The following is a 12,464-nucleotide window of genomic DNA, read 5'->3' as shown; positions in this document are numbered from 1 at the left end:
TGTCCGTAGATCCATGAATGCTTTCTCTGCGGCATCTGTCCACTTCACCATGTCTGGACCCCGGGCTTTTATCAGGTCTGTCAGGGGACTCGCTCTGGTAGCAAAATGGGGAATAAATCATCGATAGTACCCCACCACACCCAGGAATGCCCGGACTTGCTTTTTCTGATTCAGGCGGGGCCAATTTTGGATAGTCTCTAGTTTGTTTAGTTGGGGCTTGACCATGCCCCTTCCTACAATGTAGCCAAGGTATTTAGCCTTGGCTAGCTCTATAGCACACTTGGCTGGGTTGGCTGTGAGGCCAGCTTGTCTTAGCATGTCCAGAACCGCTTCCACCGTTCCTAAGTGGGTTTCCGAGTCGGGGGTGTGAATAATCACATCATCCAGGTATGCCACTACATAACTGGTATGGGGCCGTAAGAGCTTGTCCATAAGATGCTGGAAGGTGGCAGGTGCCCCATGCAGTCCAAAAGGAAGAACAGTATATTGAAACAGACCCTCTGGTGTAGAGAATGCCGTCTTTTCTTTCGCACCTTTGGCAAGGGGAATCTGCCAGTATCCCTTTGTTAAATCAGGGGTGGTCAAAAATCAGGCTTTGACCAGGCGGTCAAGTAACTCATCGATACGGGGTATGGTGTATGCATCGAATTTGGATATCTCATTCAGCCGGCGACAGTCATTACAAAACCTAGTGGTGCCATTGGGTTTGGGCACCAACACAATTGGGCTTGACCACTGTCTGTGGGACTCTTTGATGACTCCCAGCTCCAACATCCTTTTTACCTCTGCCTTGATCTCCTCCCGTTTTGCTGCTGGGACCTGATAGGGCCTTAAAGTTACCTTTGCCCCGGGGTCTGTGATAATGTGGTGATATGCTTCGGTGGTCCAGCCTGGTTTGGTTGAAAACACGTCCTGGTATCGGTTGATCATCTCAGTTACCTCCGTCTTCTGGTTTGGTGTCAGATCAGTGGATATCCTGATCTGCTCCTGCATATTATTTCCCTGGATCGGGGTCTCTTGGGCCACTACACACGCCTCTCGTTGGTGCCAAGGCTTTAAGAGGTTAATGTGATAAATTTGTTCTTGTTTCTGGCGTCCTGGCTGCCGCACCTTGTAGGTTACTTCCCCCACAGGTTCAACCACCTCATAGGGCCCCTGCCATTGGGCCAAAAGCTTGCTTTCTGCCGTGGGTACCAACACCATCATCCAATCCCCTGGTTGGAACTGTTGGACTTTTGCCTGGCAATTGAAATGGGTTCGCTGGGCCTCCTGCGCCTTTTCCAAATGTTCCCGTACAATAGGGGTGACCCGGGCTATCAGTTCTCGCATCTGCAACACATGGTCAATTATATTTCTCCCCTCATTGGGTTTCTCTTCCCAGATTTCTTTTGCAATATCTAGTATGCCACAGGGGTGGCGTCCGTATAATAATTCAAAGAGGGGAAACCCAGTTGAGGCCTGAGGTACCTCCTGGATTGCAAACACAAGGTAGGGTAGTAGGGTGTCCCAATCCTTCCCGTCTCTACTTACCACTTTCCTTATCATTGCCTTGAGGGTTTGGTTAAACCTTTCTACCAGCCCATCAGTCTACGGATGATAGACTGAAGTTCTCAGGGTATGTATATGGAGCAGCGTACAGAGGTCCTTCATTAGCTTCAACATAAATGGGGTATCTTGGTCTGTTAATATCTCCTTTGGTAGCCCCACTCAGGCAAAGATCCCCACCAACTCTTTATCTATCGTTTTAGAGGCCATGTTCCGCAGGGTAACGGCTTCTGGGTAGCGAGTAGCATAATCCAGAATGACAAGTATATATTGGTGGCCCCGGGCTGTCTTCTCCAGGGGTCCCACTAGATCCATGGCTATTCGCTCGAAGGGGATCTCTATGATGGGAAGGGGTACTAACGGTGTCCTCAAGTGGGGACGGGGACTGTGCAGCTGACACTCCGGGCAGGACGCACAGTACCTCCGCACTTCTTCATGTACTCCGGGCCAGAAGAATCGTCGCAGGACCCGTGCCAGGGTCTTTTCTACCCCCAAATGCCCCCCAAAAAGATGACTATGCGCCAGACTTAATACAGCATTCTGGTGTTTCTGAGGTACTAGGATCTGCTATACCTTCTGCCCTGTACTGGTGCAACCCGGTATAAGAGATTCTTCTTCATTATGAAGTAGGGTCCCGGTCCCTGGGTTTTCCCTTCCACGGGGACCCCATCTATTTCGGTCACTTCCTTCCTAATGTTGTCGTACCTTGGGTCATCAGCCTGGTCCCGTCTAAAATTTCCTCTCCCGGGGCTAATCTGCCCGAGATCTAGGGGGCCAGTCTCTCTTGCCTCTACTGGTTCAGAGGCTTTAGGGTGTGGGTCAGACTCGGGTGCTTCTCCCTCCAGGGTGGCCTCCTTTTCAGCTGTTTGGGTCCGCCTACCTATGAGAGCGACCCTCTGGCTTTGGGCCAGTATTCGGGTTCCCAAGGCCTTAGCTGCCCTTCTTTCCCTTTTCGTCTTTTTACGCTGTCTGGGAGTGGAGAACAAATCTGGGGATATTTCAGAGAAGGTTGGGGGCTGACAGTCTACTGTGGATGCCTCACTACTTTCAGGGCTTCCCCCTTTCTCCACTTCCTCTACCGGGAGTAAGTCTCCAAACCCTGGGAAGTCCCTCCCTATGAGCACTGGGTATCGGAGTTTAGGGACTACACCTGCTGCTACCTCAGTAGTGTTCCCCTGAATCTCGATTTTTTACTGGGATGGTGGGGTAATAACCAATTGTCCCATGGATGCATGTTATCCCCATACGCTTAGTCCACAGCAGCTGACTATGCTTCACGAGCTTCCCCGAGACAAGCGTGATAGCACTCCCCGAATCAATCAGTGCTGTGGTCTCTACCCCATTTAGCTTCACTGGTCTAGTGTACATATGTGGGGTTAGTGAGACCCCCACAAGGCGGATTAGGGAGCATGGGTCTGCCCAGTCCCCCAGGTTACACTGCATAGGCTCCTCGGCATTGGGACACTGTGCAGCTATGTGTCCCCATTCCTTGCAGGCGTAACGTCTGTATGGAGCCCTAAGCATTCCCCGGTCTCTTGGTTCGGGTAGTCTAACATCACGATCCTCTTCCCCCTCAGTGCTCCAACTCTTTGTGGCTACTGATGGGCCTTCAGCCCCTTTCTTTTTCCACTTGGGTTCTCCTGGTGGCCCAGTCACCCGAGCTCTAGGGCTTGGTGCTGCTAGTGTAACCCGGAGTGCTTCTTCCTTAACTGGTCGGGTCAGCTCCCTCGCCGTCCTTCGCCTTTCTACCAGCGCGACAACCTCGTTGTAGGTGGAGGGTTCGTTCTGGCTTACCCAGGCGCGAAGGTCTGGCGGTAGTCCTCTCATATACCGGTCGATGACCAGAACCTCTAGTATCTCCTCCGGACTCCGGGACTCAGTTCGTAACTGCTTTCGTGCGAGATGGACGAGGTCATATAATTGGGGTTTTGTTTTCCTGGTACCTCCACTCATGATGTCGCTGGGCCCGCACTGCGGTCGTTACCCCAGATCTGGCCAGGATCTCTGCTTTCAGCTGGCGGTAGTCTGCCGCAGCCTCTTCAGGCAAATCATAGTAGGCCTTCTGGGCCTCCCCACACAGGAATGGAGCGAGGATGCCAGACCACTGTTCTCGGGGCCAAGCCTCCCGCAGGGCTGTCCTCTCAAAGGCCAGGAGGTATGCCTCTACATCATCCTCCCGCGTCATTTTCTGCAGCCAATTGCTGGCCCGCATGATCTGCATCCCATCATGGCCGCAGTTCAGTTCTCTAAGGGCCTTTACCTGGTTTACCAGTTCCCGCAACATAGCCCGTCTTGAGCAGCCTGGTCCATCAGCACGTGATTAGTCTCTTGTTGCAGCCCCAGTGCCTCCTGTTGGGCGGCTGCCTGGACAGGAGTAGCCTCCTGCTGGGCAGCCGTGGCTTGTATCAGTGCCCGCACTACCTCCTCCACTGTGGTGAAAAAAAAATAAAAATAGACCCTCTCCCTTTTTTCTTTTTTTCTTTTTCCCAAACACCCTCCTTCTTCCGCCGCGCTGTGGACACCAGATCCCACTTCCGACACCAGTTGTGACAAAGTTCCTGCTCTACCTTGGTGGGTCTTGCACTTATTGACAGATTTGCTCGCCTTGGAGCTTCATGGCAGCCCTCAGCTTGGCCTTTTTTCAGAACCCACAGTCCAGGTCGACTCCTCCTGTGTCTGACCAGGGGATGGGAGGATTTGGGGGGAACACGGGCCCGCTCTCTACTCCGGGTTCCAGCTCAGGGCCCTGTGGAATGCAGCTGTCTAGAGTGCCTCCTGGAACAGCTGTGCGACAGCTACAACTCCCTGAGCTACTTCCCCATGGCCTCCTCCCAACACCTTCTTTATCCTCACCATAGGACCTTTTTCCTGGTGTCTGATAATGCTTGTACACCTCAGTCCTCCAACAGTCCACGTTCTCACTCTCAGCTCCTAGTGCCTCTTGCTCCCAGCTCCTCACACGCACACCACAAACTGAAGTGAGCTCCTTTTTAAAACCCAGGTGCCCTGATTAGCCTGCCTTAATTGATTCTAGCAGCTTCTTGATTGGCTGCAGGTGTTCTAATCAGCCTGTCTTAATTGTCTCGAGAAGGTTCCTGATTGTTCTGGAACCTTCCCTGTTAGGAGACGGAATCGTTTCTTCGCTCGCTCCTGAGCTATCTGCTTTCCTTTCTTTCCTGAAGCCCCCTGGCCCGGATTTTTCACACTTTTCCTTTCGCTTAGTTTCCCCCCCCGCGTTTGGGCCGGACGCTTTGTTTTTTTGGTTTCGTTTTCTCCCGCTTTTCTGAGCTGCGTCAGTGTGCTGGCCGGTCGCCAGCACCCCCCCCCAGACGCCTGCTTTTGGATTTTGCTCTTTGCTTAATTGAAACCCCCGGAGGAGGGGGGGAGGACTGCCGACCCGCTGTCCAGAGAGGGGAGTGGACGCCCCCAGACCCAGCCGTTTTGTTTTTTGCCTGGACTTTTTTCTTATGACTACAACATTCCTAGCTGCCGAGAGCCTTGGGACAGAGCCAACAGCTGCAACAGGTGCCAGAGGCCGGAGAACTCGCCCGAGCAGTTATGAATCATCGTGGAGAGAGGCCGTAAGACTGAGGGATTTCCTTTGAATTATACCCTCGGGGGGGGGGGGAGTTGACTGCGTTCCAGCTGCGTCTGTTGTGGCACAGGGGTGTAGCAGGGAGCTACCCCCAGATCCACTGGTGCCCCCAACCCCCCCACCACTACTACGACTATCACGGCCCCCGCTGCCTCGTCCCTGCTGGCAATCTGCCATCTGCCTTCGGATCCAGCTGTTTGCTTTGGACTTTGCCTTTCGGACCGGGCATAACAACCAACCAAACGAGACTCTTTGGACAATTGTGGTGGGTCGTCCTCCCTCCACCCCCACCCCCCAGATTGTTTATCCCATAGTTTACCCCTACTACCGGACCCCGATTTTTGCCCCCCCCCCTCCTTCCGGTGTCTCCCTGTCTCTCCCTGCTTACAATGGCAGAGATGGAGAGACGCAAGGCCCCTCCAACGAAATTGGTTGTCCCTTCCCCATCTACCCCCCTGCCCACCCCTCAGGATTTCCCCACCGCCTCCATTGTTAGTACCCCTGCCCCCGCCCCCGCTGGGGCCTCGGCAGTGGGAGGCACCGGGGCAATTACTACTGCTGCTTTGGTTCTTGCCCCATTAGATTCTAGGAACCCCCCCCCAGTTCGACGGAAAGGTCGGGGCGGGCCGAAAGGAAAGGGCCCCGCTAATGCCGCTGGGCCCCCCATGGCAGAGGCCGCCCCCACCACTGTGGCCTCATCATCGATCGTGGCACCCCTCCCAGCTGTTCCCTCCACCAGCTCTGCGACCGTCCCTCCCCCGGCCCCCAGGACGTATGCCCGGGCGGCGGCAGGCTCCCCCTCGCCTGCCGCCTCCTCATCTCGCCCACCCACTACCTCCGCTACCATCACTAGCGCCCGGGGCCCTCTTCCCGCCCTGACCAGGAAGCACGGTGTCCGTTGCCTCCTGGTGCCCACCTCGCCCCACATGGAGGCATACGTGCAAGCGTTGGCGAAGGTGGTAGGACCCATGGCCATTGTGGCGGCCTCCAAGATGTATGGGAAGGTCGTTTTCTTTCTGGCTTCGGAGACTGCCGCCCAGGAGGCGGTGGAGAAGGGCCTAGTGGTAGGAGGGGTGTTTATCCCCCTAGAACCGCTAGAAGATCTGGGCGTTCGCCTCGTCCTCACCTCCGTTCCTCCCTTTTTACCTAATGTTGCCCTGTTACCCGCTCTTTCTGCCCTGGGAAAGCTCGTCTCTGCTATCAGCCCTCTCCCGTTAGGCTGCAAGGACCCCGCCCTCCGTCACGTCCTTTCGTTCCGCCGGCAAGTGCAGATTTCACTGCCGGCGGGGGTGCGTGACGGAGAGGCGCTTGAGGGGTCCTTCCTAGTTCCCTACCAGGGAGCCCGCTATAGGGTCTTTTATTCCACCGGAGAGGCCCGGTGCTACCTCTGCCGCTCGGCGGGGCATGTCCGCAGGGACTGCCCTTTGGCCCGGGGGAGAGGGGCACCTGAGACCCCCGAGACCCGGCGGGATATCGGCCCTGTCGTTGCCGACACCCCTGGCCACCCGGCACCTGAAACCACCCCTCCTCCCACCTGATCCAACGCTGCCCCCGTCCGGGCCCAAGAGGTACCTTTCCAACAACGCCCGGGCGACCACGGGAGTCCCGCTCTTGCTGTAACCACCTCGGCAGAGCCTCTGGAGGAGAGTGTGGCACAGCTATTACCAGGTGCAGGAGAGGGCTCGCCCCAAGGAGAACCCCCCGCCCCTCCTGCTGCCTCACCGCTATCCCCCCGAACCCCTGAACCTTTGCCTCCGCGCCCCGCTCCGCCCCCTGCTATTCAACCCCCAGATGATGCTATGGAGGGCTGGACTGTAGTCCAGGGGAAGCGAGGCAAGCGGAGGGCTCGAGCCCCGCTGCATCCATCTGACGCGGAAGCCCCCCGGAAGACCAGGAAGGGAGGTACTGACCTTGAGCCTCCCGCTTCGGCCACGAGTGAGATCCATTCGCTGGTGTCGGGAGGTGAAGATAGACTGGCATTGGAGGGAGGAATCCCCCCTCCGCGGGGGACCCTCCCCTCCGAAGCCCCGGAGGAAGCCCCTTCTAACCGGATACCACCTGAACTCCCTACGAACCCCGACGTGACCGTTGAGGCGGGCCCTAGCGGAGAGGCCCCCAGGGTAGTAGGAGTCGGCCTCTCCTCTGTGTATGCAGAGATTGAGGCCCTAGATTTGACCCCGGTCACCCAGGGAGGGGATGATTTACTGCCGGCCAGCCTCGTTTTAGGCAATCTCACCCCAGGCCCCCTTTCCCCATGTTCTCTCCCCCTGACTGCCTTTCCGGGTGAGCACCCCACGGAAAGTGGTTTACCACCTGATGCCATGGCTGCCACGACCACCCCGGAGCCAGCATCTAGCATTACTCGGAGCCCCCTCCCTTGCCCCTTAACCCCCGACCCTGCTCAGGAGGCACCTTTTTTTTGCTGCTCGCCTCCTGAAGCCCAGGGCCTTACCTCTGCCCCTGCCCCCACCCCTGTCCCGGTTCAATTTCCCTCCTCCTGCAAGGCTACTGCCGCCCCTGGGGTTATTTCTTTTCCGCCTTTTGCAGATTCCCCCCAGGGAGCAGTCTTTACGTTTTCTAGTTGCGACTCATCAGGAGTTGCGCTTTTCCCCCTGCCATCCCCGTCCACCCCAAGGCACGAGATGGATTTAATAACCCCAGCCTGTCAGACGCCCTGTCGGCGGTCCGCACCCTGCCTACCCGCCTTAGCGGACCTCGAGGCTGTATTAAGAACCCCATCGGGGAGTACCCCGGAAACCGTAACCCCATCCCCCCATGAGCTGCGGCATGCACTACGGAAGTTCTTAGAGCACACCCGTGGTGCCCGCAATAGGGCACAGCTGGCTCTCCAGCGATGGGGGGACTTTGATCAACTCGTTCAGGCCGCAAGGGCCCTTATGAAGGAGGGCAGAGGGCAAGGGAGGCGCGGTGCCGTGGCCTACGAGCGGGCCCGCGGCTTCCGGAAAGATCTACTTACTTATGGGATGGGACACGGGTTGCTACGCGACCCGCCGGGGGCCATGAGCACCCCCACCAATGAGAACTCCCCACCCCCCCGGCCCTCCGCATGACACCTCTCATTATTGTAACCCTGAATACCAGGGGCTGTAGGATGGCTCTCCGCAGGTCCCAGGTGCTCTCCTACCTTCGGGAGGGGGGGTACTCTGTGGTTTTCCTGCAGGAGACCCACACGGACCCAACCGCCGAGGATAGGTGGCGGCTGGAGTGGGGGGACGGGGTATACTTCAGCCATTGCACGACCTGGCAAGCTGGAGTGGCGACCCTGTTCTCCCCCGCCCTGCGGCCCGAGGTGCTAGGGGTCACTGAGGTCGTACCGGGCCACTTGTTGCACCTCCGAGTTCGTCTGGAGGGGCTCGTGGTCAATCTTGTTAATATCTATGCCCCGCAAGTGAGTTCACAGCGGCCACGATTCTACCAGCAGGTGTCCGATTTTCTCGGCACCCTAGACTCGCACGAGTGCCTGATCCTGGGAGGGGACTTTAACACTACCCTCGAGGAGCGGGACCGCTCGGGGGCCGAGCCGAGCCCGGCCGCCGCGACCATTCTCCGAGACATAGTCGACTATCACTCCCTAGTGGACGTCTGGCGTGACCATCACCCAGATGACACTTCCACGTTTACCTTTGTCCGGGTGGAGGCCCATCGGTCACACCGCTCTCGGTTAGACCGTATTTACCTATCCCGTTTCCATCTTTCACAGGCCCACTCCTCCACCGTTCGGCCGGCCCCTTTCTCCGACCATCATTTAGTTACCGTTACGGTCTCCCTCCGTGCGGAGGGACCGGGGCCGGCCTACTGGCACTTTAATAACAGCCTGCTGGAGGACGAGAGCTTTGTGATGTCCTTCCGGGAGTTTTGGCTGGCCTGGCGGGAGCAGTGGCGTGCCTTTCCCTCGGTGCGGCGCTGGTGGGATCTAGGGAAGGTGCGCGCCAAGCTCTTCTGCCGCAACTACACTCGGGGCGCCAGCCGACGGAGAAATGCAGCGATAGAGCAGTTGGAACGGGAGGTCTTAGAGCTGGAGAGGCGCCTGGCCGCCAGCCCCGGGGACCCGTCCCTCTGCGGAGCGTGCCGGGAGAAGCGGGAGGAACTTCGAGCCCTCGAGGACCACCGGGCCCGAGGTGCCTTTGTCCGGTCCCGCATCCGCCTCCTTCGGGAGATGGATCGCGGCTCCCGCTTCTTCTATGCCCTGGAGAAAACGAGGGGGGCCAAAAAACACGTCACCTGCCTTCTAGCGGAAGACGGCACCCCCCTCACGGATCCGGAGGAGATGTGTGGGAGGGCCCGTGACTTCTACGCAAGCCTTTTCTCCCCGGATCCGACCGATCCTGGCGCTCGCGGGGTGCTTTGGGAGGAACTCCCCACGGTCAGCGTGGGCGACCGAGACCGGCTAGAGCTGCCTCTCACCCTGGCCGAGTTCTCGGAAGCCCTCCGCCGCATGCCCACCAATAAATCTCCGGGCATGGACGGGCTGACCGTGGAGTTTTACCGCGCGTTCTGGGACATCCTCGGCCCAGACCTAGTCACTGTCTGGGCCGAGTCTTTGCAGGGCGGGGTCCTCCCTCTGTCGTGCAGGCGAGCGGTGCTTGCCTTGCTGCCGAAGAAGGGGGACCTCCGCGACTTACGAAACTGGCGTCCCCTCTCACTCCTTAGCACGGATTACAAAATCGTAGCGAAAGCAATTTCGCTGCGGCTAGGGGCCGTGATGGCGGACGTGATCCACCCAGACCAGACCTATACTGTCCCGGGTCGCAGTATTTTTGACAACCTCTTTCTAGTCCGAGACCTTTTGGAACTCGGGCGGAGAGACGGTCTGTCGTTCGCCCTCCTGTCTCTCGATCAGGAGAAGGCGTTCGATAGAGTGGATCATGGGTACCTCCTGAGCACCCTGCGGGCGTTTGGATTCGGACCTCAGTTTGTGAGTTTTCTCCGGGTGCTGTACGCCTCCGCGGAGTGTTTGGTTAGGCTCAACTGGACCCTGACCGAACCGGTCAGCTTCGGGCGAGGGGTGCGGCAGGGGTGCCCCCTCTCAGGCCAGCTGTACGCTCTGGCGATCGAGCCTTTCCTCTGTCTCCTCCGCAGGAGGTTGACGGGGTTGGTGCTGCGGGAGCCGGAGCTGCGGCTGGTCCTGTCGGCGTACGCCGATGACGTCCTCCTCGTGGTCCAGGACCCGGGCGACTTGGCGCGAGTGGAGGCATGCCAAGCCATCTATTCAGCAGCCTCCTCCGCCCGAGTCAACTGGGTCAAGAGCTCTGGCTTGGCGGTGGGGGGCTGGCGGCAGGTAAGCTCCCTCCCACCCGCGCTTCAGACCATCCGGTGGAGTGCCGGCCCTCTGCTCTATCTCGGCGTTTACCTTTCTGCCACGCACCCTTCTCCGCCGGAGAACTGGCAAAATTTGGAAGGCGGCGTGATTGAGCGGATCAGGAAATGGACGAGGCTACTCCGATGTCTCTCCCTTCGGGGGAGAGCACTGGTGCTTAACCAACTAGTCCTGTCCACGCTCTGGTACCGGCTCAACACCCTAGCCCCGGCCCCGGGTTTCCTGTCCCACCTCCGGAGATTGATTCTGGAGTTCTTTTGGTCAGGATTGCACTGGGCCCCTGTTGGAGTTCTTCATTTGCCCCTGAAGGAAGGAGGGCAGGGCCTGAAGTGTCTGTACACTCAGGTCCGCGTTTTCCGCCTCCAGGCCCTGCAGAGGCTCCTTTATAGTGCAGGTAGTTCGACGTGGAGCATATTGGCGCACGCCTTCCTACGCCGCTTCCACGGGCTCCGATATGACCGGCAGCTCTTTTATCTTTGTCCGAGAGGTTTTCCGCGAGACCTCTCCGGGCTGCCGGATTTCTACCAGGACCTCCTCCGGACCTGGAAACTGTTTTCAACCACCAGGTCCGTGGCGGCCATCGTGGGGGCAGATCTCCTCACGGAGCCCCTGCTACACAACCCCCAACTTCGTGTGCAGGTGGCGGAGTCCCGCACGGTGCGCCAGAGGTTGGTCCTGGCGGGAGTTACGAGGGTCGGGGACCTCCTGGACTACGACCGGGGAGACTGGCTGGATCCCCTGACGCTCGCTCGACGCATGGGGCTCTCCAGCCTTCGCACCCCCCGGCGCGTGCTTCAGGAGGTGGAGGCCGCTTTGACCCCCGCTGCTCGGGCTTATGTCAGCCGAGCCTTGCGCGAGGGCGCACCCCGCCCATCCTTTACCCCAGGCCCACCGGACCTCTCCATCGGGCCCCTACCCTGCCGATCCCAACACACCCCTCATCCTTTCACTGCAAGCCGGCTGCATGAATTGCAACCGGTCGGTTTTCAAGTTGCACCACGGCAATATTTATATACACTCACGCTCCATACCCTTCACGCCCGCACCCTGGTGTCCCGCCCCGACACAAAGTGGCGAGATCTCCTACCACCCTTGGAGGGGGAGCAACCTCGGTGGGCCAGCCTGTACTCCACCTTGGTCCCGAGGCCCGTCGGGGACATCAGTTGGCGGCTCCTTCACGGGGCCGTGAGCACGGGCGTGTTTTTGACACGTTTCACCTCCGTTCCGGAGACTTGCCCCTTTTGTAATGTGAGGGAAACCCTGGCGCACGTCTATTTAGAGTGTGCCAGATTGCAGCCTCTTTTTCGGCTCCTCACAAATATTCTTTTGCGCTTTTGGCTTCATTTCTCCCCTCACCTCTTTATCTATACACTCCCCATCCGTGGCCCCACCAAGTCGCGGGATCTCCTGGTTAGCCTCCTCCTAGCCTTGGCTAAGACAGCCATTTATAAGACCAGAGAGCGGAGGTTGGCTCATGAGGCGTCCTGCGATTGTAGGGCCGTTTTCCGATCCTCAGTACATTCACGCATCCGGGCGGAGTTCCTCTGGGCGGCGTCCACCGACTCCCTTGACACCTTCGAGGAACGGTGGGCGCTGTCCGGGGTTCTCTGCTCGGTGACCCCGTCCGGTTCCCTCCGTCTGACCCTCTGATTGAGGGACAGAGCGAGAGACGCCAGCCACAGCCGTTAGCTGCTGTGAACACCATCATTATTGTTATTTAGGAGGGGTCTTATAATACATGGGTGTGCCCCCCTCCCTCCCAACCACCCACCCCGCAGCCGTGCCCATCTTGTCGGGCACTCTCAGGAGAGGGAGGGTCGGTGACCCTGGGCGCGGCACTAGGTAACTCGAGGGGGTGGAAGACCACGAGTGTCGAGGAAGCCCCCCCGCTCTAGGCCACCAGGTAACTCAGGAGGGTGGAAGACCACGAGTGTCGAGGAAGCCCCCCCGCTCTGGGCCTGGGCTAGCCTGAACACCTCTCCCTCC

The 12,464-nt window shown here is 58.5% G+C and overlaps 1 protein-coding gene across 1 annotated transcript in view; it reads left to right on the top strand.

Annotated features, from left to right (window-relative positions):
• The window catches only part of LOC141999698 (uncharacterized), a 76,771-nt gene that overhangs the window by 33,397 nt on the left and 30,910 nt on the right, over window positions 1-12,464 (top strand). The window lies entirely within an intron of this gene.

Source organism: Natator depressus, chromosome 16 (assembly GCF_965152275.1).
Source record: "Natator depressus isolate rNatDep1 chromosome 16, rNatDep2.hap1, whole genome shotgun sequence".
NCBI classification, from domain to species: Eukaryota; Metazoa; Chordata; order Testudines; family Cheloniidae; genus Natator; species Natator depressus.
Note: the sequence above shows the minus strand (reverse complement) of the source record. Positions and strands in the feature narration are given on the sequence as shown.